This window comes from Macrosteles quadrilineatus, unplaced genomic scaffold, assembly GCF_028750875.1.
Source record: "Macrosteles quadrilineatus isolate MER2022 unplaced genomic scaffold, UCM_ALF_1.0 Scaffold_6__1_contigs__length_79288215, whole genome shotgun sequence".
In the NCBI taxonomy this organism is placed as follows: domain Eukaryota; kingdom Metazoa; phylum Arthropoda; class Insecta; order Hemiptera; family Cicadellidae; genus Macrosteles; species Macrosteles quadrilineatus.
Window position 1 is genome coordinate 25,566,574 of NW_026542599.1, and position 23,207 is coordinate 25,589,780.

General features: G+C 33.3%; 1 protein-coding gene across 1 annotated transcript in view; it reads left to right on the forward strand.

Annotated features, from left to right (window-relative positions):
• Positions 1–473: 473 nt before the first annotated feature.
• LOC128997409 (uncharacterized) overlaps positions 474–23,207 on the forward strand; it is a 45,706-nt gene continuing 22,972 nt past the window's right edge. The window contains exons 1-2 of the mRNA XM_054423047.1: positions 474–510; positions 18,511–18,551. The gene's annotated coding sequence lies outside the window, so the exon portion shown is untranslated. The remainder of the gene's footprint in view (positions 511–18,510; positions 18,552–23,207) is intronic.

Below are 23,207 nucleotides of genomic sequence, written 5' to 3' on the forward strand. Positions count from 1 at the left end.
GGCATCTTTAGGGCGTCTTCTTATGTTACAACATTACACTGAAACCGTAGTAGAAATATGTACAATTAATTCATTATATACACACGCATAGCATAGCCTGTATACACCCATGTACACACACTAAATAGCCATATATACACACTCATTGTCAAGGCCCTACTAGAAAAACAACACACGCGTGCTGACCACCTTTGGACCCACGTAATCGTCACAATGTTACTAACGGCCGGGTTTAGTTAGTAACGTGAAATTTTCATCAATAACAAAACCAAAGAAATGATCGATACATGTCCATAATTTACCAGGAAAATTAAACTGTCAGTATATAGGCTTTTTCATTTACTAAATAAACATACACTACATTCAATATTTTGTTAACCAATAACCGTTGGAAATATACTTCATATAGTATCGTTGTTCTTTGGCGTCAGAAGTCTGCTGTAGTGGCGACTTGTTTATTTACCATACGTTATGGCGTGATGACTTCTACGACAGCAGTTCCGTCAAAATGTAAGTTATATTTTGTTTTTTGCGGTTTTTGTCATAGTTAAGTTAGATCGTGAAATTTCGACATTCTAGTTTTGTATTTACTATATATTTTAGTGTAGCTTCTTGTGGAATATCTCACCAATAACAGAATTATAGGTAATTATTGTTTGGTGTTTGGTTGCCAAGGCCCTTTCAGAACCCATTGAATAGCCCTAGCTACCATAGTAACAGTATTTTTCATTTAACATTAACTTATTATATCTTGTTCTTGTTAATTTGTTATATAGAACTTCTAATGCCTTCCAACCACTGTTCCATTGTCTATGTCGCATTGTTTGTTCCTCGTGGATTTATCTAGAAATTACCCTAAAGGCTAGCAGAACAAAATTATTAGAACTTGGCCTAGGCCTGGCCTAACTTAGGACTACTTTAAGTTAGCCTAAATATTCACCAAAAGGCTAAGTCAAGGTAGGTATCTGTTTGTAGTTAAAACTTCCCTAGATATCAACAATGCGGGTATAGTTTCTTAACTGGGCTACGCTAATATCGATTGAAAGTATCGATTCGATTAGTAAACCTTCATGCGATTTTTTCACCATCAGCAAGTTTGGTTGGTTAGGTTAGGTTATGATACTTAGTTTTATTTTATATAGATATATTTAAAAATATCGATTATTAATCAATATTTTCAATTTGATAGTTTCAATAAGAAACTGTACCCAACAAGGCTACTTATCTCCTGAATCAGCTTTATGTTAGTTATTTTATCGTACCTCGTTATCATTTTATCATGGCATCTGGTTAAAAGTAGGGCCTACACTTAACCCTATATTGCCCTCGCCTAACTTATCACCATAATCATGTTTTAATGGATTTATAAAATGAAACAACAAGCAATTTAACTTATTCTTAACATATTACATACCGGTACCTTAATGTTGCCTGTACTAAACTTGTAGATTAAGATTTATTAAACTTTAGTTTTCTCTATTAGGTAGAAACTGTTATTAGAATAGCTTAAGTAGTTTTTAATAATTAAAAGAGTCAATACGCTACAAGATTATACTTCAAGGTCCTTGCAGAGTCTCTTACCATGATAAGCACAGCACTTCGTAAATTAAATTAGGTTTTTTATACGATTTTCATGAGCAAATCATTAAGCCAAAATAAATCCTAATTAACAACTTAGTACAGTAGGGCCTATATTGTGTACGGTAACATATAACTTAGTACATAACATGTAGGCTACATATATTCATTAACGCCAATGCCTGCACGGGTAGAAAATCCCCTGACAGGCCTGAGTATAGCCCTACAGCGCTAACTTTGCATAAGATATGTAGCCATCACAAAACTGGTGCTATATCAACCTAGACTTCAAGGTAATCTAGTAAATGAGTCTAGTGGAAGGTACTCTGAGGGAGGGAGCAATGGGACTCTTTTTTGCGTACCTATTTAATCTCACATTTAAGGAGTGCCTGGAGAAAATTTACTCTGTGTGGGCACTTTAGGGTTAAAAGAGCATTAAGTTTCTTAATCTGGTAGCTTTCATTCTATTTTAACAGAAAAATTCCTAGACATCAATGAAATCCCAGGTGACAGCCTGTTATTGTTTAGTTTTTGAGTATGGTTCAGTTGGTTTGGATGACGAGATTATCGTACAGCTGGGAATAATTGGCCTAGCAGGTACTTTGGTATCATACGGAGGCCACATATTTTCAGTGCGCTGCAGCGGGTATGTTATGTTGGGTTATCATAAATATGTTTGTAGGACTTTCCTCACTTCGCTATGAATCAAACAATACCAGATGAGTCATACTTTCTATTTATGATAAGTTAAACCCAACCTAACAACCACCGCAGCGCACCGTATCAGGGTGGCCTCCATTTAATACCAAAGTACCAACTAGCGTACTGTAAGTTTATATTTGTATCATCTGTTTAAATTATTTTCATACATTACATTCTGTATTATTTAACTTAGCCTATGTAAAATTGATATTCGGAAGTATCCTGGTGTCATTGCGTACCATTGTCATTTGAATCATTTGCTGTAAAATAGCATTTGTTGAGTTGTAGGCCTACCCATTAGACAATCCATTTTTTAAATTTATGGTAAAAAGAACTCTAGGGCTTGGACTGTTATTATTCCAAAATGATTATCCAAGCTTAAGGCCAAGGTTATAAAGTTTATTTCTATGTGTTTACTTACAGTATTTTCACACTGAATCCAAAAATACAATTTCAGAGCCATAAGTCAGAGTTTTAGAGACAAGAGTCCTAAGATAAGTGCTACGTGGCGATTCTATTCACAATAAAATTGTTCCAATACTTGAGAGGATCGGACAAGAGGGTAGGAAAGGCTAGGATATAATGTGGAGAAGATGATTAATTAAGTCAATAACTATTTAACCCTCCGTCAGTTGTATCTATTTTATAACGCTACCGGTCGCACTATATATTTCTGAAGATATCTTTCATTTTTTCTTAAACTTTTTTTAAGTACGGTACTTTAGACATATATTTCCTCCCTAATTTTTATTTTACTTTATAGGCTATAACAACTCTTGACCTAGCCTATATATTTCATAGGCTACATATTTCACACCGTCTAAGCATTTCTCAATTAGTAAAAAAACATTGTCAGACCATACACGACTGTATCCATTAGTATACAGTTCGATCAAGCCCATCACACTGTATGTAAAATTATACTCAACATTTTCTTTCCTGGGTAAAAACAGTTTTATTTATTTCTATATTTAATGGAATTACTTAGTTCATTGTGTATGATATAACAGATAGGCCTATATCTCTTATATCACATAAAAACGAGATCGGTCCTGTTTTTATTTTGAAATGCATCACAAAATAAAAACGGGACTGCTGGTCGCACTGTATATATCAGATACAACAAAGCGAAAAAAGATATGTGTGCACGAAACAACGCAAACAGCGATACTGAGGTGTGAAGGGGAAGGGCAGGAAGCAGCACAGTGGCCAAGACAGGTTTTGGGAAGGGAACACGAAAATGGCAGAATTTGTTCATGTTGTGGTATTTAATAGATTAGGTGCGTCCGACGGAGGGTTAAAGGCCGTTACAATGCAAAGGTTTTCATACGTCAAAGGCTTCTAGAAATGCAACTCATGGTTGATCATGACTAATCAGTTCAAATTTAAACATATGAGGAAGATCTGGCTTTATTTGGATTCAAGACTGTAAGGTTTTTGAAGATAGGTTAGATTAGGAAGGTAAAGCTTAGGCTATAATGAACTGAGTTATTACTTTAGGCCTACCTCCAGACTGTTTTTGAACAATTGAAATAACCGAGTGGGCTATGTACTTTCACATGTGATGGTTTATATTATTCTGGGGCAAGATATTGTCAAATTTGGTCAAGAAAGCAATTTTTGTTTTTGTAAGCCTAAAGAAGGGAAGGTTTACTTCATGGTTTTTTCTTGTCTGATGCGTATGGACTGTGCTTCTAGTTAAAACATTTTACCTATCAAAAATTTGATTCTGATGAACAAGGGTTGGCATTTGCTCAATCTTCTGCTTAACGTTCTGATCCTACCTTCTTTTGTTGCAATAGAACTTTGTTGTAGCTAGGCGCGTATTCCCACAGCGCTCAGTAGGCTATAGCTTGGCACACTATGAAGAAAGTGTAGTTGAATACCAGTTAGTACCTAGATAGTGTAGCCAGTGTGGGTACTAGCTTAAAAATTAACTTCGATTTGTAGGCCTACAACCGATGTTAGTTTAGGGTCAATAGCCTAGTTAAGCGTATGAATTTTGTTTCATTCTGAGCATATCGAATTAAGGTGCACATTCCTCATTTGCGTCTCCTCATTCAGCTACTTGGACGGTACGCGCCAGGCTTTGTACGCCTGATCTTGACTGTGCAATTTCACGTTATATTCACACACTGCATGTAAGAAAGATAAATTATAAATTTAAACTCTTCAACTCTTATACCTGCATGCAGATTTCTGATACCGTACTCCTCACGTCCTAGCCTCATTACTTTGGCCCGCTCTCCTACATAAAACGTAAAAAAATCCATTGGCGTAGATAAACAAAAAAATTCCAGACTTGTTAGATGCGGTGGATGTATATATATCTTTAACATAAAATTTACTGTTTCAGTAAATGGGTACTTACTGTATCTTTTATTCTTTAATTTTTAATGATGGGGTGTTATTCAATGTCAATGCACAAGAAAATACTTTTTAAAACCCATTTTCCCAGGTTTTGATTAAACTTGACAAGCTTTTTTCTTTTAGATAAATTAAAGAACCATAGGCCTACCAAGTTTTATTGATCCATCTCTAACAGATTTAATTTTGTAGCCCATTCAAATTTTGATTCTAATGCCAAACACCACTCTTCCAAGACCCTGGGTTGGCAGAGTATTTTCAAATAAAAATGACAATTTTAATATTTATTAATGAAACTAGATGAAAATTAGTTTAAATGATTAAAATATGTTGGTTAGAGATAAAAAATGGATTAACACTCTAACTTCTCACAATATAACTTACCGGTACCTACCATTATTTTAAAAGTTGATGAATCAGACAAATGGAAATTCCCTTAGTCTGTGGACTTGCTGGAGGTAGGAGGCTATCTCATGATCTAGAGCAACCTTATAGGGTTGAATATAATATTCATGTGTTTTGAACAAGTTGATTATATCGAAGATAAAGTAGGCCTTTTTCTAAATAGGTCAGATTGCTTAGTTTGTTTCCAGTACTTTTAAATACAAGAGATATAGGTACCTTGAAATCTGACAGTTGTTGGTATCAAGTGGCCCGTTACTGACAGGAATGTTCCTAATGTCATAATCAGCTGATTGGTTATCTTCAATTAGCTGGAGTGCGCCACTTGTTCCTGGATTTGCCTGCTAATTAGTCAACAGGTCGTTGATCAGCGACTGCTAGACATTTCCACTAAATGCCTTACGGATATGTACTTCTGTTTACCTACTTCACTTTGCCAGTGTAGTTATATGTTTTCAATAATTAGATAGACTACATTTTTTACTTGGAAAGTCCTTAGAATTAATTTTGTGTAAAATATAACTGTGGTACCTTTGCAAACCAGTTTGGTGTACCTAACAGATTCTAAATATATTCTTACCATGAAGACGAAGAATGTTGTATATCCTAACAAAGATTTGTTTGAAAAAGGAATAGAGTTCAGTTAGCTTAGGCCTAGGCTACCTGAAAATTAGAGTCCAAATGCTATAGATACACAATAAAAGAACACAAGACATAACCGTGATATTTCGTCCTGATGTAGGACTTTTTCTTAGGGTAGGTTGAAGAAAAAAATAAGAAATCAAAGTCAAATAATCTTTATTCATAAGGCACATTTAAATGTACGTTGAATTACGTCAACTAAAACTAAACTAGCTTTTACAATGGAGATTAACCAAAATATAAGCAAGATATATCGATGCATTTTTAATATTCTTTTAGCGAATTTCACTGTAAGAAAATATTTTATTTTTAATGGTAGGGACTATGACTTATATAGTATTCGCTGATCAAGGATTATTTTACCTATTACCTACTAAGATATTCACAGTACTAAATGCAGTTTGTCATTTCCTTTGTTATCCTCATGAAAAATAAACTAATCAATGTAGGTGTTTATTACTAAAATTAACATAGCCTACCATTTACAAATTTCTTGACTCCAATGGTTTAATGGTTTAATCATACATGAGGTACTTGGAAGGATTAATGTACAGTTCTTCTAATTTTTTAGCTAACTATTGTTAATAGTTAGACCTTCTTTTTCTAGAAAAGGAGAAGACCTTTTTAAGTCAAAAATAGATTAAAGTTTTGCTTCAAATCCTTTAAATATTGTATCAATAGAACTTTTAACAGTCAGTAGCTGGTGAACCAGAACAACAAACGATATTAGCTTTAGCTGTGGCTACACTTGTCCGATTCAGTCTAGTTTGGTCTGGCGCAGAACGATCCTCCAGGGGGCATTCTTTGGAGGCGAGATCCTCCTGAGCGGAGCGAACCGGACTAGTTGTAGCCACAACTTTTGAAATTCAGGCAAGGAACTGGGTTTTGTGAGGGCTCGGATATTTCCGAGGTTTGGAATCATAGAATGCTGTGTGTCCTTCTGAATATTGTTCAATTGACCTCTTCTAGCTGACCGGACCGGATCGGAACAAAGCGGACAAGTGTAGCCTAGCTTTATACAAAGGCTGACTGTAAATAAGAGTCAATTGAAATCCTGTCTAGGGAAATCAATACTTTAAGATAGTGGCACAGACATGAGTGTGTATTTAAAACTGGATATGAATCTTAGAGAGATAGTTTAAATCTGACATCAGCATTGTAATCTTTACTTCCACCTTTAATCTTATTTCCAGTTCCCACCCCTATGGTTTTGTAGTGGTTATAATGCTTGCTAAAGGTATCCAGTTCAATTCTAAAATAAGTCACTAGCTTTTTGATGTATGGAAACTGGACCCAGCATTATCATTGGGATTTTTAATAAATGGTCCTGGCAAAGAAAAAGTTGTACTTAGCCAGTATCAAAACAATCAATCAATCATATATATTGAGCGATATATTGTGTCACTGTTTAAAAGAATTAAACTGAATTTGTGGAAGGGGATGAACCCCTAAATCCATTGCCAGTTGACATATGTGTATGTAGAAAGTGGTTGGACGTAAAATATGTGCATAAGTGACTAACAGAGTTCGCATAATGTCATACACATTTGCACAAGGCTGACAGCGGGTGTTCATCAGTTTCCATCGAGGCAGTGATAGAAGTTGTGGAAACTTTACTTATTGATAGGCGTGCTTAGGACTACCCGTGTTTACCATTGTCCTTTGTAGTCTTACAGAGATACCTGTGGTTTCTTGTTCAGTCACCCCGTGACCTGCATCGCTGCATGCAAAGTTCCCCTAACTTTGGTCACTATCAACCAGACTGATGAACAACTGTATCCAACCTACACTTTGCAAAACATCAACATTGTGCGAATGATTACAACCAACTCTGAGCACTCCCCCCCCCCCTAGATTTTTTACATCCAAACATTTTACTCCATTCACATACCTCGACTGATGATGGACTTGCAGCCTATAGTGATTGATACCTTTGCCCATAGGAATTAATTCATTACATTGCACTTTTTTCCTTGTGTCTACGCCAGTGGTACTGTTTTTGTATAATAAAGTAAATTTGAAAGCTTTTAAGTTAAAGCGGTCCAAACCTATCAACGTTTTTTAGATGTGCCGGGAATCAAACCCGTCCCCTCTGCAGCGATGTCTGAGACGCCAAACACTAAGCTAAGAAAATGACAGTAAAGCAGGCCTACCTTTAAATAAGTCCATAGAGACACATATAAACAACACAAAAGTAGTTTATATATGTGTCTCTATCTAGGAGGGTTTTAATCCTCCTAGGTCTCTTTGGACTATTTAAAGGTAAGCCTGCTTTCCTGTCATTTTCCTTAACAATTCCTGGCAAATGTCCTATCTTATAATCAGATGTAGATCATCACTAAGCTAGCAACACACAAGACCCACAAAACTCAATGTAAAAAAATTAAGTTTCTTAATTAATGGGAACGTTGATTTTTCTTTTAATATCGGTTTTCACCAATCCAAGAATAATTGCTGCATATGAGTAGGAACTGGCTATTATGTTAGTAGTAGATGATTTACAGATTAAGGCTCAACAATGTGTTAGATTTCAACTAGGCCTCTCTCTTGACAACAACCATAGTTCCTTGGAGTTCTCAAGTTATCGTACCTCGTAGTCGTAACTGTGCATCTTTGGCTTATGCAGTCTTCCTTGACCAGTCACTTGCACCATTAACCCATTAGGTCCCAAATACCAATTATATATTAGCTATCATAACATTATTTTTACATACAATGCATGCAAGTTTATCTCAATAAAAGGGACTGAAAAAAATCCATATATGTGCAACTTGGGAATCCTACTTAGGACTACAGTAGTCTCTAGCATCCGACACAAACTAGCTGCAGCAAGGTCTAATAAACAGAAGGGTCGGATAACGTGGAAAATAAAAACATAGAATAAATCTTTGAATTGATTAAGTTTCTCTGTTGTCAAACCTTAAAAGGCTTTAATACGTTCGCTGTGGGCCATCAAATGGCAGGCGTAGCCCCAGTGCGGCGCAGCCCGCAGCGTCGAACAAACCTGATTGCCTCTCATATTTCGGTAGGACGAATAGCAAATAACGTGCGGTAATGTCCTACTTTATAACAAGAGTCAACGTAGTTCGCTAAACACTCACAGATAGCAGCACTGCTTGGAACGTAGCCGGTCCCATTGTATTGCCAATTGGAGGGACAATGACGGGACAACAAGTTGATTTGTAAGTTTGCCGGACGGGGATTTTATGGGGAAATTTTACTACCAACCTACAACACAATAACAAGCAAGTCACCTACTACACGCTAACGTGGTATAGGTCCGCCTTCGACCGACGCTAGAGCAAAAACAAAGATATACGAAAGGCATTGCCGAGCGTATCCGATCGGTTACGGCAGCTCCTGGACAGCGCTCGGCCCGTATCCGATCGGATACGCCCGCAGTGAACGTGTTAAGTCTTTCTTACATTGAAACTACTAAAGCCTGGGATCAGATAGGTTCCAGTTATTCCCCCCCCCCCCACCCCAATGTTCTAGAGATGAGCCTCTTTTCCTCTAGGTTGTGGCATTCTGTCCAACTCTAGTATTCCTGTCCATTTTTTTATGAACACTGTTGCCAATCAATGGAAGGTAATTTTCCTTTCAATGGCCAGTAAGCTTTGCTGAGTTATATCTTGTTCTAATTATTCTTATAAAAATTTAAAACACTCATGTGTTTAATTTAGTCAATTGACAACATGTGAAAATCTTCAACTGTACTTCAGATTTCAATTATTTACAAAAACGTTCAAAAGATCCAGAAAATAAACGGTAGGTTGAAATAAATGCAACTCTTATAAAAACACTTTAATTCTTTTACATTTCATTTTAACATTTGTTTCTTAAAAGTAAAACAACAATTAAAATACAAATCAGCACACCACAATATATAACATTTTCAAAAAATCACATAAGATAGTGAAAAACTATGATGTTAGCCTATGTAGTTTTTTTTTTATGGTAACATGATAAATCTAAATGGTAAATAGTTTTTTTATATCCTACAGTAATTAAGTAAATTTTGGAATTTATCTAAAGTAGGCAGTTAAATTTTAATTAGTATAATTTGCTATTATAGGACATTTGCAAAAAAAAATATATAATAATATTTTACAGTAGGTAGTAAACTAATGGAAGGGGAGACTTGAGAAATTATCTTAGGCCTTTTACTGCCATTTTGTTGATTATTTAATTTTGAAATTAATTAATTTCTATTCTCTGGTTAAGTAACGTACATCAAATTCAATAGTACGGCAATTTTAATATTGGTTTGTATAAATTGGTGTGATCTTTACAATCATTTTGTGAACCGTTTAGTTATAAAAACTATGAAATGACCTTTTTTAAACAAAAAAACCATTTTTAATTTTTGAAAGAATTTTAGTTTATTATTTTTTAGGTTTATTCTTGTAGCCTACTACTGTTAAAATATCACAAGATGAATTTTAGTTTTTGAGCCATTACCAATGTAATATGATTTATTTTGACTTGTTTTCTCATAAATGTATAAACTTAAGACAAAAGTACCTAAATTAATTTTTTCATACCTATATCATAAAATAAACAATATATCATATTGTGGATTCTAGCTAAACAAAATACAATACTTTATCAAATACACAAAAAACAATAAAACCTTGTTGCTTTTGAGCACTTTCAAAATACAAGACGTAAACAAAATAAGATGTATCAAAGGAACAACACTGCCAAATCATCATGCTAGGTGCCCCAGGTTTGATAAGGACACTACAAATGTCAATTAGCTTATCTTATCAATTAAGTGGAAATTATGTTGCACAATGGTGATACAGTTTTTATTGAGTTCCCCAAGGCAAGCCATTAGCTACACAGAACTCTGGCTGAATCTTCTCAAAAGCTAGATCTTTAGAAATTTCATTTTTGTTTTCAATATGTTAAATTGGTGTTATAATGTACCCTACTCACAAAAATGTCATGGTTTTATAGTAAATTGTGTGTCATGTTTGATAAAATTAAGACCTAGTGTTGAATAGGCCCAAAAAAATTCTGCGGCGTATTTAGATTTGAGTTGGAAATTGCGTAAAAACTGCCTTTCTACCATTCTCCTTCTTTAAAAATTATGATTGCTATAGCAGCAATCAGAATTATAGCATTTAAATTTGAAGGTATTTTTACCCAAATTTGAAGTTTCTTAGTTAGTTCCTATTGAAATTTCACTGGCTAAATATGTACAGTAAACTGTTATGATTTTAAAATGGAATTTTTTGTATTAATATTATTATTTTGTTTTAGGCAACATTTAAACTTTACATATCCTAATACAAACCCAGCATAATGAGTTTAGAGAAATATAAATATTATATTATTTTGTGTGTTTATCCTATAACGTTTAAACTAAGTTAGCCTATTTGTTATGTATTAATGTATGGTTGTATTGTAAATTTCCTTTTAAGCTTGTACCACTTTTTTAATAGACATGAATGTATAGTAGGCCTATACATAGTTTTAAATCACCCGATGAAGACAATAATATCACTATCAATTTTTATTTTTGAATGCAGTTTAAATTTAATACGATATTTAGGATATTCTACCTTACCTTCATTTAGCTCTTAATGCCACAGGTGAACATAAAATCACTTAAAATCTTGTATTAACTTTAAACAAAATTAATTAATCCAATTACTCATAATAACCAAACCACTGGCACAACGATTTTAGGGATTTCGATCCTTGCAATATAGTTTTATGTGTATCCCAAAACTCTATTTGTCATTGTTTTGCATTCATGTACTCAATCCATCTTAAAAATCACTTTAAAAGGTATGATACTTGACCTATTCCCTTTAAGTATATGATAAAGAAGAAAACACCTTGAATTCTACTTGAAACTAAGCAGCCTAAACCATATACTTTGAACTAAGATAAAAGCTATCTTCAGATGCACTGACTCACTGATAAGAAATGTTTGTTTTTCTTTGACAGGAAAATTCTTTTCAAATGTCATAAAAGTTTGATAACGGAACTTACATATTGATTGTTACACCTTTATAATATCCAAGCATGAATAGCAGGTTTATTTTTTGTACGTTTAAATTATTTAAACAAGTGTGATTTCACCTAATTTGTGTTTGCCGTGTTGGAGATGTTATATAACACTGATGTAGCTAATGTGAATGGAAATTCTACAGTCCGTTCTTTACCAAAGTGGATGGCACAGACACAAATTTACAATGGAAAATAATGTTGATTTAAAAGCTTTTTTAAAGATGTTTGTATTTTTCAAATTTTTGTGTTAAATTGTTTATTTTGACAAAGTGTAGTTTAATCACCAGTTTTACATTTTATATTTAATGGTTAATATGGATTAATTATACTTTTCTATGATCTTACCGATAAATGATGAGGAGTAATCAACTTCACAGGCCCAATAATCCAAGCACGACCAGGCACACTAGTCAAAACAGCTTTAGAACACCAGTTGGACATGGATAAGCACAGATGAAATCACAACTAACTAAATATTAAATCAGTGTTGGTTGGTGACAACAAAAACATCGTTAAAAGATTATTGTTTGTTATGTCGGGGAGCTGTAGATAATTGCTGGTAATTGTGGTTAAGAATAAGAAGTGTCATTGAAAGGCTTACGTCAAGGCCTTCTGTATAATTTACCTTCTAATTTTATTCTAAATAAAGATTAGCATAAATAAGATTTTGTCTGAAACATAATTTTCTGTGTGTATAAATAGACTGATTCACAGTTTCAGAAAATCAACCTTAATTTTCAGGTCTGATTTGAGAACAAACATTTTTTTTATATGTGTGAAGGATGAAAATATTTATTGAATCAGACCAGAAGATAACCAATTGGTCATATTAAACAACAGTACTCTTGTAATCATTGTTAAGCTGTAGACAGTCGTTAGAACCTATGTTTCGTGTTGTTAGAACAATTTTGGAGGCAAAATAATTATGTAAAATATTAAATCAAAACTTTGAATTATGCAACCGTGACTAAATACGTTTATATTCTAGCTACAGGGGGTACTGATAAAAATGTAAGCACCATTATACCAGAACTGATTTAGATTTCTTTAAAACAATATAAACACAGCATTTATTTTCTAAAAGTAATAATAGATAGGTATTGTGATGTGATGATCTTATAATACTTTTCAAGTGAGTAGGTAATGGTAATGAAATAGTCTGAAAGCCCTTGTAAGGCCTTTGTAAGCCAATGAAAACTAAGATAATTTGAAAGATGTTGTCACTAAACCAAAAATACAAATAAATCAAACAAAAGCTTTAGAAGATCCAAATAAAGATACATTTGAGAGAATGGTAGTTAAAACTTAAGTTCTCCCAGAGCATTTGAATGTTATTGTGACACTAAGTACTATTTTTTTCTTTCTTGATGTTTCACCTACAAAGTATATTTATCTTATCTTATCTTATCTTATCTTACTAATATTATAAATGTAAAAGTTTGTGTGTTTGAAGTTCAATCACGCATTAACTACTGGACAGATTGGGCTGAAATTTAGCATGATGATAGCTCACATTCCCGATTAACATATAGGCATATTCTTATCTCAAAAACTCTTTCAGGCTCTGCCCCAGTGGCTCTGTAGTTTCCTATGTTAACCTTATGAGTATTCATATTTAAAGGGAATTAAAGAATTTAGTCAGTTGTTGGTTCTTAAAACTTTGGTTCTATGATATGCAAAAGCATTAAAAAGTTATAAGATTTACCAACAGGGTGCAGCACTATATTTTTTGCATCAAACAGCAACAAAAAAATGTGATACGCAATGAGAACTAACTGTCAAAGTAGGATTGTTTACAGTTGTTTTTTTTTTTAATTTCATTAATAATTTGTGATATTTTGGGAATTTTTTATAATTAATTTTTCTCTATTTTTTTCTCTATCTTAGGTGAAGTGGTAGATCATTATGGCTATGGTATGTGACTATAGAATACTGTAGATTTAAAGAAGCAAATTTTATCAAACTGTATCCTCCCTCATTGCAAACGCAAAGCTTGAGTGTAACTGCAATAAGCATTTTATACTTATATCCCAACCCCGTACGAAGGACGGGTACTCTGCTAGTATATAATTTCTCGACAAAATTATTGCTTCTTAATTCATAATTATTACTAGTCACCTCTTTAAAATGTTAAAATACCTATAACATGTTTACTAGTATGTGTACTACTAGTACTACTATAAGTATTATCTTGTAAAAATTATACAGAGTTGTAATCATAAAGATGACTTTAAACAAACAACAACAAACAATACATTTTTCCCTCTCCATTGTCTTGTTTCTAGGCATAACCTTTAAATCTACCTTAAAGTTCCTTTATCACTTACCTATTCCGACTCTCCTATTCTTTTCAACAAGAAGGGGTCATTAACTTGGTAATAAAAGTCATTAATAATCAGTAGTGTTGAGTAAATGTATGCAAATCAACTTCTGATTACAAAACTTGGTTATCCGGTTTCCACTTCTAGTGACCGTTAATGATACACTATCATGGCTCTTTTATACACCTACATATCAATTGTTTTTACAAATGTTAAAGTAGATCTTATAAAAATAATTGGAATATTAAAGAAAGTTATTTTATACAAATCAATTTACATTTTACTAAAAACCCACTTCATCACCTTTCCTGTAGTAGATAACCTAATTACTCGTTAAGTCCACTGTTTTGTTAAAAAGGGCAAAAATCTGCCCTTTTTCCTTTTTTAATAAATCTTTTAGTGAAGATCAAATAATGCCAACAGAAATTCGCTTGATCTGCAGATTTGCTGTGGCGGGGGTATTTATTTTAACTTGAGAAATGTTGTAGTTTTATTTGCTGAGATTAATGTAACAAAAAGAGATCACAGTAAGATTAAAATATTTTATTTCATGGGTGAATAGAAGCTTTTGATATTGTAGCTTATATTATTTTCCCATAGAATAACAAAAAAATTGGATGTTCGGAGAAAAGCTGGTTTTGAACAAAATTAATATGTTATGGTCCTTACAATTCTAAAAAAATATTACAACACCCCATTGCTGTAACAATTACGGTTCAAAAGTTATTGCAACTTTTGTGATTTTTAACTATAAACTATCATATTTACTCTCTCCGCTTACCCATAATAATAAAGGTTATTGACGAGCTTATGGGAGAAAGTATGTGTCAGAAAGCGTATGCAGTTTATTTAATTTTAATGTCCCCAGAGGCCAAAAACACTTGTTTAAAATTTATATTTATAGCCCATGATGTGTGTGTATGTAAACATGATAACTTGAGAAATTTCATTTAAATCTTGACCAAACTAGGCTTGAACCTGTAGGGCTGGATACACTAGAAGGAGCTCCCGAACCAGTGAGATTGGGTCTTGGGGGCGTGGTGTTATGGAGTTTTAAAATTTTCAAATTGGCTTTTTTTTAGTTTTTATTTATAGAACCAAAAAATACCCAATTTTCATTACAGCCATTTTAGACTCTAAAAAACAAATAATCTAGTATATTTTGAACTGATGCTGTACAAATAAAGGTTAAAGAATAAATTTCAAGAATCTGTTCGTTTAAAATTCTCATGCTATTCTGTTAGAGAAAAGTTAACGTTGTTTATGGATATCTTGTGATGAAATTTTACATTTAAAAAAATTGTATACTATAGTACTATAATTTTAAAAACAGTTCGGGTCTAAGCTTACAAGCGTGAGCACAAAGTGTTCAAAAACCTAATATTAATTTAGAAATACTACTAGTTTGTCTTTAACAAAACAATTTGCAGTACAAGTAAAAAATAATTTTTGATCATTTATTGAATGTACCTTAAAAAAATTAATTCACTCATTTACGGCCTAGTCATAAATATTATCATTCTGGACATTTTTTCGATCTACTGTCATACCCGGCCTGTTTAGACATATTTCAAATAACAAATTTAAGTAAATGTTCAGCTCTATGCATTTTCAGAGTTCAATTATAACGTGCCAATTTAAATGAGACGCACAAAACACCAGGTTAAATTTCCAATCAAATACTAGTATTTATTGTCTTAAGAACCATAACGTGGTACAAATTTATTGCAAAGCCTTATCAGTTAGTATCTTTATTCGTTACAGTAATTGTTTAAAATAAAGAATCAATTAAGATAAAGCTATCACATTTCACCCAATCGTTACATTATTTAAAATAGAGCAGTTTGCGCAATCCAAAGTTATTTTAAATCGATCAAAGATTGGATCTAGAGTTTAAAAGAGCAAGTTATGTTCAAGTAAAACTGATAAATACTAGTTACAGTTGTAGCCAAACTAAATAAATTGCAACTTGAAACTGAAGCATTCAATTTCTCTTTTAACTTGAGGCAACAAACCGCCATTAGCAAAATAGCTAGATGGGCCCAATATTGGGTATTTTAACATCATATGTTTTTACGTTTGACATTTTTTTTAAGAAATTAAAGTTACCACGTTAATTGAAATATCAAAATCTATGATTAATTGTAATGATAAGTGAAATTTGTATTTAGATGAGCTACAAATGACAAATCTTTGTAGCTCCTCAGTAGTGGTCCTTGGTAGTTCCTCAGTAGGAGCTCGTGGTAGTTCCTTTCAAAGTTTATTGATTCATTACTGGGACAGGTGGCGTCGTCCTGTAATCCAGCCACTAGGAGGTCACGAATTGTGGATATTTATAGGCATGCACTAAGGATGCGATGCTCCCTGGTGTGGATTAACGTCCGCACAAGTGAGTACTCGACTATCCGCAGTACTATCCTGATAATTAGACCAATTCGTTAATTACCAAGGAAAAAATGTGGTTCGGATTCCACTCTAAACTGTAGGTCCCTTAGTTGCCATTAGCTGTATGGGCTATAAATTAACAGCTGTGTCTAAGGAACATGTAGGCCTTAGTTACTAACAAGACTACAAGATCGCACCACTCATCCTACACTCATCCTTCACTCATATTTGGGTTAAAATACGCACATAGTGGCGTCCCCATCTTAAATAATTGATAATTGATAAAATTAGTTGTATTCCTCATTTTTAAGTATAATTTCATGTGTCACTGCACAAAATCAATTGTATGTTTTTGCTCATCAGCATTTTATCAACTAGTTGTACGGTGGCTATTGGTGGAGTGGCTTGTCAGTTGCCTGTACCATCAACTGCAGTTGCCAGTAACTGGTGGCGGCCACTAGGGCTCTAACTGTCTTGAAAACCCTTTGTAACAGTGATAACCCTGATTTTGTTAAACAAACTAAACAAATACGACACTTTCCAAAATACATGATTTGGGGCAGACCTGTTTAAAGCAGTGTTATGTGTTGGTTCAAAGTGCTACGACAAGTATGTCATTTAACTGATAGTTTATTTTCATCATCCAATGATGATCCGATGATATTAACACCATTATTTCACAGGTGATGTATTTATTTTACTATTCAAAAGTTTACCTGTGCGAATATCAGGCAAAACAGCTAGTCAAATATACATCCCAGTGAACCTTTAGAAGGCTCAAGCTATGTAGGTTTAGAACCAGCTGCAAAAGACGGTCAAATTACAGCTTGTGCAATCATTGATTCCATCAGCGTTCCTGCCTAGGAAGGATTTTAATCAAAACCATAGCTCTGACATTTGATTTTCTTTTTTTACTCTGCTTTCCAAAAAAATGAATCCTACTTGATAAAATTACTATGGCACAATAATATTGAAAGGTTTAATGAGCTAATTAAAATTAGTACGTCAAGATCATGCGGGATTGAACAGAACAATTCTTGTGGATAAAATAGGATTTTTAACTATATTAAAGTTGGATAAAACCGGATTTTCTTGACCTGATTAGCAGAATTATTCTGGTTTTGTGAAAACACTGGTCACAACCCTCTCCACTTGGAATTAGCTTTAAAATATCCAATTGAATATTTTCACTAATCCCAGACTAAGCAGTAGTCAAGCTAAGTGCCATTAGGGACTGTTTGAAAGGTATTGAATTGACATGCTGCATGACGCTCAAGGTTTTGCAGCAATTCCGACTACCTTTGCAAGACGCTCTCTTTCCGCAATGTGGCTTTTGGTGTTCACTATTGTCGAAGGCTCATTTACTAGAGCCAGTCTTAGCTCAGGTTAAGGGGTTTCCTCATTCTTTGGTCACCTTTTGTACATTGAACACTACAGCCTGAAACTCTTTAGCCATCACATTTAAGTTTAATCTTTAATATAAATGAAATGCTGTTAAAGATTTTAGTCTTAAGTTTAAGAGTAGGCTTTAATATTGCGACTCCAGTGAAAAACTCTCAATAGAATATGTTAAAGCAAAGCAATACTGTAAGTGGTAGTAGATGTAAATGTTGTAACTACACTGACAAATCTTGACATGCTAGAGCAAACAAAATGTAAGTCAAGCAGGTGTAAATCTTACAACTCCACGGACAAACTTTATTAGGCAAGATAGCTGAGTGAGCTTTCCTAGTTATCAGAGGATTGCCAGTTCAAAGCTGTGAGGTCAGTAGTCGTTTGATGGTATATTGAAGCCTCCTTGGTCATCAAGCTTTTAAAGAATGGTCCTGGCTAACAAACAGCTGATCTTAGTCAACGCAACCAATTATCTCACTCCATTCTACACTCCCTCTGCTTTCATACTTAGTTAAAATATTCACGCAAATCTGTGTCACTGTTAAAGGGTCGATTGGTATAAAGTTTTTGAAATTTATAGATACCGAAATTGAACAAGATGAACGCTTTTCCTCAGTGGTCGTTTCGGGTTCTACCTCACTCACATTCATGAACATTAAACCTCACTTAGTTTAAAATGTTATCTTTTTTGCAGGTTGCCTGAGATAAGATTAGCGAAGCCCATGTGATGGTCATGTAAGTATAATAAAAAAGTTCACTGTAATAGTTGATTTCAAACTTGAGTCATAACTGCAGTTTGTGTTTTACGATTCTTAAATGCCAAGATATAAAAATCAAGTGGAATAATAAATATTTACAAAGTCCTAGACAATATCTTGTGGTACTTGGTTGATGTTTAGACAACAGTTCAGATCTTTTGGTACTTGTTTGATGTATAGACAACAGTTCAGAATCTTATGGTACTTGGTTGATGTTTAGACAACAGTTCAGATCTTGTGGTACTTGTTTGATGTTTAGACAACAGTTAGGAATCTTGTGGTACTTGTTTGATGTTTAGACAACAGTTCAGAATCGTATGGTACTTGGTTGATGTTTAGACCACAGTTAAGAATCTTGTGGTACTTGGTTGATGTTTAGACCACAGTTTAGAATCTTGTGGTACTTGGTTGATGTTTAGACAACAGTTCAGAATGTTGTGGTACTTGGTTGATGTTTAGACAACAGTTGAGAATCTTGTTGTACTTGGTTGATGTTTAGACAACAGTTCAGAATCTTGTGGTACTTGGTTGATGTTTAGACAACAGTTAAGAATCTTGTGGTACTTGGTTGATGTTTAGACAACAGTTTAGAATCTTGTGGTACTTGGTTGATGTTTAGACAACAGTTGAGAATCTTGTTGTACTTGGTTGATGTTTAGACTACAGTTGAGAATCTTGTTGTACTTGGTTGATGTTTAGACAACAGTTCAGAATCTTGTGGTACTCGGTTGATGTTTAGACAACAGTTGAGAGTCCTCCGTTACGCTCTGTGTAGTTAACATGCCACATTACACGCTGTGTGAATTAGTAATACGCTCTCAAGGCTCATTGGTCATACCATGTCTGTATAAAAACCTTGTTTAACATTTATAAATTGATGAACACGTTTTTACTTTTTTTTAACCTCAAAATTGAGTAATATTAATATTAATATTTTTTTACATCTTATGTTACCGAAATTGTTATCTAGAAAGCTAAATCATTATTTGAAGCATTTAAAACACATACAAACAAATGTTTTTGTGGGACAAATATAGAACTCTTACCATGGCCAATTTAAATCTTCTCACAAAAAGGTTACTCCTGATTTTCTGTTTATTATCAGCTGTGAAACAACTTTTGATTTAGTTATGTCTATAGTCATATATCTTTGATTTTTATGAAATACTTTGGGATAGACACACAGTAGGAAGGGAAATGCCTCGAATTTCCTGATTTGAGATACAAATTTAAATTACAAAGAGTACAGCCGTCATCATTCTCTCCCATCAAGCTTTTGTACGGACCAGTAAACCCCTCATGAATTCCACACTAAAACAGATCAAGGCAGGATTCGAACAAGGTCTATGGTCATTATCGTCATCACCACAATGGTCAACTAAGATGGGTACGCTATCGTGGCGTAAACCCAAATATAAATGAAGAATGACTTTGTGTAGCTTTGTTACCGACTAAGATTATTAGCTGTTTCACTGGCTGGGACCAATTAAAAGCCTAATTATCAGGACAGCTGTGACCAGTTTTGATGCATCAAAAAGCTACTGACTTCTCAAGATCGAGTCATCGACCTGATTATTAACCGAGCTTTGAAACCACTCGGCTTCCCAGCTGTGCTTTTGTATTGATTGTTCTGAACAATTAAATTGAATTAGTAATTCAAATTTGGGCCAGTTTGTTGCAAGGAATATAAAAAAAAGAAATAACAGCACATCTTTCAACATTGATACTTTTACATGTTTTATATAAATACAAACTCTGATGGTGATCTCTTCTGGCCAAGAAGGCAATGCTGTAGACCACTTAGCCTTTGAAAAGACATAACAGTCTACTGTACTAACAATGATGCGTACTAACTCAAAGCCCTTCTTAGTTTTAAGCTTGTATCTCAGACAGCAGCACATATGCTACATAGCTGTGCACATAGCTCTCAGCTCCAGCTGTTTTTGTTATGGGACTAAAGGGGTTAAAGAAGCTAACCTATGGTAAAAAAAATGTATCACTCAAAAATAGTTCTCTCTTTTGTTATGAAAAAATGTAAAATGAACGACATCTAACTGAAGATCAAATGTTTTAGAAATTGCTGTATATGACTTTCTTTTGCTTTTTGATAATCTGGTTAAAAACTAACTAACTACACAATCAACAGTGTTTTAATTCACATCAGACACTTACATAAATTTTATTAAAAAACAAATCCATAAATAATATTTTTGTTTGTTTTTCCATTACTAATTTTAATGGTAAGCATTTGATTTACTTTTTAAGGCTGTTTTTTGCACGTATTCTTTCTTTATCAATATTTTCACTAAGCATTTACATAATACATTGTTAGCTTTTTTTACTTTGCAAATTCCCAAACAATAGCTGGTGTTGTCAGAATCATTTATTATTTACAAGGGACGGGTCAATCAAATGGTGGGATATCGACGTTATATCTCGCTTTTCACCTAATTGACACAGAATTTGCACCTTTAAGTGGATTACGACTTGGTGTCATTTCCACAGACAATTTACTCTCAAAATATTCCTTTTATTGATTCTTTTTGTCGATGGCTTTCACCGGTCACTTGGATTCAAGTGTTTCACTGCTAGTGTTCCATAATGATATGAAACATTAATTTATTTAAAGGAAATATGGTTTTGTACACAAAATTTATTTAAATTTTTGTAACTTTTAATTAAGCTTATATATAATGTATTTTTTTTTACTATGTTAGCATTGTTTGAATTGTGTGTTTTTTTAGGTGTATAATTAAATCTTAATTTATAGTTTTATATTGAAGGATTTAAGAGTTGGAATATGTCTCTGTTTATTAAATAAACAATAGCAGCAAACTGACACATACTTTTTGCATCAGCTGCTTCAAATTGAAATTGAACATCCACATGTGTATGTAGCTGTACATTTTAATGAAATGTGGGTATCATGGGATGGACCACAAAAATTGCAGTAACTTGGACTGTGATTTCTACAGTGTTGTGGGTTGTGCCATTATGTTCAGGGTTAAGAGGACTATATACTAGATTTCAATTTTAATTGTTTGTGTAAACATCTTATTTTTCCATTATTTTGTCAGTTTTTATTGAGAATTTACCATTAAAAAATCAAAATTTCACCAAATTTTAAAATATATTGAAATCATGTTGATTAGCATGGGATGACGTATCAAATTTCATCAAAATCAGACTACAGGTTTAGTGTGTGGATTTGTACACACCCACACATACAGACATCACTTCAAAAACCACTTTTTTTGGTTTCCCAAAAGATACCCAAAAGATACTTTTTTCCATATACCAGGCTATGTATGATTATAGAAGAAAGAATAAAAAGAAAGTCAATCCTTATACCTTTTTTCTCTTTTATTGTACTTCCTTCACATCCTAGGACGTAGGCTCTGGTTTGGAACCGTTGTCCGCATAACTTCAGGCTAGTCCTAGAGGGTTGCAGCATTACCACTTTGATAAAATCTACAATCCATTGGTGATAAGCAGGATTTGAACCTGGGACCTAAGGGACCTAAGTCCGCACTTTACCACTAGACCAGCGTGCTAGTGAATTGTATCACTAGAAGAGAGAAAATTAAAGTAAATTAGAAAATTAGAGTAAATTCATTAATCCTCATCTATGTTTCTTCTTTGCAAAAAATGTAGAAAAAATGTTGTGTTTTTACGATGATGTATACTTTTTTAGATTTATTTGTGTTTTCCATTATAATTATAGTTTATTCATGATCTTACCCTTTATATCTTTAAAAGTCCTCATAACCTAAAATTCAGTAATTATAATCATTATTCAATTTAAAAATAGTGTCTTGTTAGAATCACATTGTCTAAGTAAGATTGCAAGAGTGTTTTTTTACTAATGTATAACACAATATTATGCTTACCTGCTGCCAAGATTTAACTCCGATTTTTTGGCTGCTAGAGAACTTTTCTTATTGCCTGGACTGTTTTTTGTTCTAATCTGGCAAAATTACAGATGCGTAAGGTTCAGATGAAACAAGTGCTCTAAGGCTACCTACCCCTGAGTTCATATGATAACGTTGACTATTATTGATTTTAACCTCTCAGAATTAATCAAAGTGTTCAGAATATTGATTGTAAATTAGTATGGTATCTACAACAAATTTATGAAATGTTAATAACTTTTTGCAAAAATAAAAACCATCAACAAATTATCCTGTGCTTTTTCTCTAAGTGTTTAAAATCAAATTTTATTTTGGAACAACCAATTTAATTTATTTAGCTTATTTTAGTTTATTTAGCTAAAATTAATAATGAGCTTTTTCACTTTTTTATCATTCAAAAACCATTCCTGCAAACTTAACACTAAAAAGCTACAATGGGACACTTAATAAATTTTATTCCTTTATATTATTTGCTTGTTACTGAAGAAAGTAAAATTTTGTGCTAAACACAATTATTTTATAAGTTTTATTAAAATATACATTTTTAATATATTACCTACTGTTGGGGTAGATTTAGTTTTAGTATGTTGGTCAGCTTGCTCTAAGAGAATCAAGATCAGTTAGTGTGAGGAGTGAAGACAATACACATGTGTAACTTTAACAATGAACGTTTCACTAAACTTTTTTGCATGGAGAATTGAGTATGTATTTTGTATATTTTA